Source organism: Montipora capricornis, chromosome 4, assembly GCF_036669925.1.
Source record: "Montipora capricornis isolate CH-2021 chromosome 4, ASM3666992v2, whole genome shotgun sequence".
Classification (NCBI taxonomy): domain Eukaryota; kingdom Metazoa; phylum Cnidaria; class Anthozoa; order Scleractinia; family Acroporidae; genus Montipora; species Montipora capricornis.
In genome coordinates, this window is record NC_090886.1 from 17,740,834 (window position 1) to 17,745,833 (window position 5,000).

A 5,000-nucleotide genomic window follows, 5' to 3' on the forward strand; every position below is an offset into this window, starting at 1 on the left:
CGGAAAAAAAGCCCAACTGGTTGCACAATTACTCCAGTGAATGATTAATTAAACCTTATTCTATTTTTGGAATTAAACTCGGATCTTTTGTTCAAGCCGTAAGGTTGGAGGGTGCATAACTGTGCGCACCAAAAAGCCTCTCTTGTAAGTAAAACCTTGTCCATATCATCAGTAGTGTCATTAACAATTTTTTCAATAACAATGAACTCAAAGTCAGACATGTGATGTTCTTTTCTATTGAAATGGACGGCCAATTCACACGTGGCCTTGTTGGTCAACATAGCCGATTTGTGATTACGAAATCTGACCTTGAATTCATTCGATGTTGAACCTACGTATTGAATCTTGCATGTTTTACAGGTGACTAAATAGATGACATTCTTCGACCTACAATGTACATTCTGTCTAATGGAGTAAAAACGGCCTGTACAGGCGCTGTGAAAGATCCTATTTTCAACAAGATAATGTTTGCATAGATCACATTTGTTCTTACATTTAAAACATCCTACGGGAGTGTTATTGCTGTAATGGGTTTTTTTAGGCCTTGCTAGAATCTCTTTTATGTTTTTGGGTCTTCGATAAGAAGGAATAATTGACCCCTTTGGGAAAATCTGGGATAGCAATGGCGATTCATAAATAAGATGACTAAATGATTTGATGATTTTGCTGATGTTTGGTAGATGAGGGTTGTAGTCGACTACCAGAGGAAAGACGATTTTTTTGTCTTTCGGTTTCGAGGCGAGTAAGTCCTCCCTGGATAGATCTTTTGCCCTTAAAAATTGCTTATTGACTTCCGCTGGATTATAACCTCTCTCAACGAGATATGTCTGGTATTCTTCACTACGTTGGTCAAATTTTTCAATGGTTGAACAGTTTCTGCGAATCCGGGTGGCAACTCCAAATGGGATTGCCTTAGTGCAATGCCTTGGGTGAGCACTGTTACGTAATAAGTACATATTTAGTCATATTTAGTCACCTGTAAAACATGCAAGATTCAATACGTAGGTTCAACATCGAATGAATTCAAGGTCAGATTTCGTAATCACAAATCGGCTATGTTGACCAACAAGGCCACGTGTGAATTGGCCGTCCATTTCAATAGAAAAGAACATCACATGTCTGACTTTGAGTTCATTGTTATTGAAAAAATTGTTAATGACACTACTGATGATATGGACAAGGTTTTACTTACAAGAGAGGCTTTTTGGTGCGCACAGTTATGCACCCTCCAACCTTACGGCTTGAACAAAAGATCCGAGTTTAATTCCAAAAATAGAATAAGGTTTAATTAATCATTCACTGGAGTAATTGTGCAACCAGTTGGGCTTTTTTTCCGGTTACGCCGTGCAGATCGGCATTCTCACAGGCCCTGTTCAGGGATTCTATTACTTCGTAGAGGCCCTGGGCTCATCATTTCGCCACCTGATTGCATGATTTACTAAGTCCCGTTGTTTATTTTAAATTATTAGTTTCGATGTCTGGTGATTAACGCCTTTTTCGGAATAGAGCTAACTATTTCTTATCTCACTTATTGTCCACTCGATTTATTCCAACCGCACGTATTACATGACATATTATTGTGATTTTTTATAAATTTTTTTGTAATTTTAAACATTTTACACCTTTTGGTTCATAGTTTTGTATAAATAGCGCAAGTTCAGTTGTACCAGGTATTTTTAGTTTTTAGTTTTTAGCGTGTACTGAAGAAGCCCGAAGGGCGAAACGTTTACACGAAATTATAATATACCAGACCTGTGAGAAGTTCGCCAGCGACTCATTTTTTCATTCTTCCTATTAACTTATCTGAGTCAAGACGTTTTGTATCCTTTTGGATCCTCCTCGCAAGTGGCATCACCGTTGGATACTCAATCTTTATCATTCTACTTATATATATATATATATATATATCATATTTTGTAACACCGAATTTCCTTTTTCAGTCAAACCCCCAGATTGAAACATAACCGTGTCTCCAAGGGGACCATCGTCATCATCGCATTATTGCTTTCTTAGCAAAACATGAGCTAAACCTACACACTCACTACCTTACTGACCCTAGCTATTAAAATAGTGCTGAAAAGGTAAAACACGCTCCCTGTAAGCTGGCTACTGACTACTGTAAGTGCTCCTCTCCCAACTTGGGAATGATCAATAATTATTTCAAATATGCATCTCCTAACAGGGAAAAATGAATCACTTTCACTAAGTTAAGTCAGTCCTTAAGTTATTTCAAACATACTACGGTGAACATTAGAGTGTCAGACCCAAGATACATGTATGTATTTTTATCTTAGAAATTGTCATAGCGTTCTTCCAAGAAAATGAGTGCTTGTGGACTCACAACAATACCGAGTACCACCAGAATAGCAATAAAGATTTGCTGTATGATCTACTTGGGAAAGAACTTGAGGACAAGTATGATGTTGAAGACATGAAGAAAAAGTGGAAAGAACTGCTGAAAAGACTTAGACAAGAGCATTCCATGGCATCTGTGAAACCATCTGGCGCTGGAACAGCCGAAATTTACACGCCAACATGGGAATTTTATGAACAACTCAAATATGTCACTCTCACCTGTGATGATACAGATGTCACTATTAATCCCATAAGTGAGCCTTCAAAACCCAAAGTTAAGAAGGCTTCTAAACAGCAGCAAAGAGACAGCCGTGAGGATAGAAAACTACAATTGTTTTCTGAAGCTGTGGTGGCAATGAGACAACCTGAAAAGCATCAGGGACAAAATAGTGCAATCGAAAATAGTGAAGTTGCAGCATTTGCAAATTATGTGCGTTTAACCTTGTCAAAATGAAATCCAAAAAAATTTCGCAGGGCAAAGAAGTGCATAGGGGATATATTATTTCAGATAGAGGAGAGTGATGAAATGGAGGTTGCCAGTGGTGCTGCAACTCGATTTAGCACACATGGTAGATACAGCCCTGCTCCAAGTATTTCTTCCTATAGTTCAAGTGAAGCAAATAATAGTTATCAACAGAACATCCCTGCTCCTCATGAAAGCATGCAGATGCATTCCTTTGCACCCATGGAGTATTACTAATACCCAGAAACACGAAGGTATGGTCTTGTCTCAATATGTCATGCTCAAAGGCAAAAGTAGTTGTGTTTAAATATGGGTTTTTACAAAGCCCAGTGTTTTTCAAATTGATTTATTAATATAATCAAGTACGAATTTTTGGGAATCCTCTTGTTGTAATTTGGATACGTTTGAACATATGGACTGCCTTCCCTGACAATAGGTTTCCACATGACTATGTCAATCAGTCACGAACATTTTTTCATAGAGTGGCTGCTGAAACAACAAAGCTTGCCAAATGTTGGAGCTGAGGGTGGAATTTTATAGCATTTTATGGCAAATATGGACTTGTATACAAAATGGTAGATTCAATTACCATCAAACCCTCCATTTCAATGTCAATCAGTTAAATTTATTGTTGTGAATATTAAATATTGGTCTTTTGACCTTTTCGAGGATTTCTTTTACCCTGCTCAGGTTATCAAAACCTGCTTGTACAAAGAAATACTAACAACTTGTTTCTACAAATGTTATTTTATTGTGGTTATTGTGAAGTTATATTTAAAAATAAACACTGAATTGTTTCATCTGGTTTTGGTCCCCTCAAACTGCAATGCAGCTGTTGCAGCCTGTTTTAATACCTTCCCTATGGTGAGATTTGAATAGCTACACATTTGAAGAATTACGCATGTTATTTCTGTTATGTTATTAAATGTAAATGCAATATGATGGGGCTATACTTAGTAGTGCCCATGTCCTCCTAACTAGAGGGGTTCAGATACTCTGGGGTTTGTCTTTAGGTTTCTTGTGGTGGGTGGGGGTGGCAAACATGAATAAGTGATCTAAATGTTTTTGCAGTAAAATACTTGATGTGGGACTCCCTGGGATTGGCATGTCCTTCCTGTGTACCTGTGTAAAAGGTTTATAGCCCACACATATGCCTTTGCCATGACACATCACCTTCATTGTTAAACCACTGAGTGAATTCTTCACGCATATTTTTAGCTTCATTAGAGCAATTCCTTGACGTTGATGGTTGTAAATTAAGGAAAGAATCTGTTGGGATATCTTCTCTCCATGATCCAGGAATAACCTCTGCCGTCTCAGGGTCCTCCCTGTCAATAATGGTGGGTGGACTATAAATGTTACGACTGCTGGTGTCAGCTCTTAGCCAGTTGTGAAGGGTAAGTGCAGCTAGGGTTATTCCCTTTACTTCAAATGGAGCTAACAAAAAAGGGACTCTAAAGCAACGCCACCTGTTCCCCAGAATTCCCAAAATATTTTCGGAAATTCTTCTTCCCCTTGAAATGCGGTACTTGGTAATTCTCTGTTCTACAGTGAGATTCCTGCTAGGGTAAGGTTTTAGCATGTACTTAGATAACCCAAATGCCTCATCCCCTGTGAGAACAAAAGGAACTGGAGTTGTTCGGCCAGGAAGTGGACGCGGAGGTGGTATATTTAATGGATTGTCTGAATCATTTAGTGCACATTTAAGAGAGCTTCTTCGCCAGGCCTGTCCATCTGGGTTTCTTCCATTGGTGCCCACATCAACGTACAAACATTCATAATCAGGCCCTGAAACTACAAGGGCAATGATACTTTCGTTTCCCTTGTAGTTGTGGAAGTGTGAACCTGCATAAGCAGGTATAAGAATACGTTTACTGTCGATGGCTCCAATGTTGTTCGGTATGTTCCAACTTGAGTTGAACAGTTCTGCAATTTCAGTCCATTTTTCAGCTTGCTTGGGTGTCTGAAGGAAATCTTTTCCAAGCACAGCATAAATTGCATCACACACCTCCGTGACAATTCCACTAACAGTTGCCTTTCCAATGCAGAACTGAAAGGAAAGCGATTGAAAAGTCTCACCCGTCGCCAGGAAACGAATCATTAGGGCTAGCCTCTCGCTTGCAGGGATGGAGATTCTCATACAAGTATCTTGCTTCTTAATATATGGCCCAATCAGATCAGC

At 38.9% G+C, this 5,000-nt stretch overlaps 1 pseudogene; it reads right to left on the minus strand.

The window, feature by feature from the left end:
• Positions 1-3,805: 3,805 nt before the first annotated feature.
• LOC138046219 (uncharacterized) overlaps positions 3,806-5,000 on the minus strand; it is a 1,417-nt pseudogene continuing 222 nt past the window's right edge.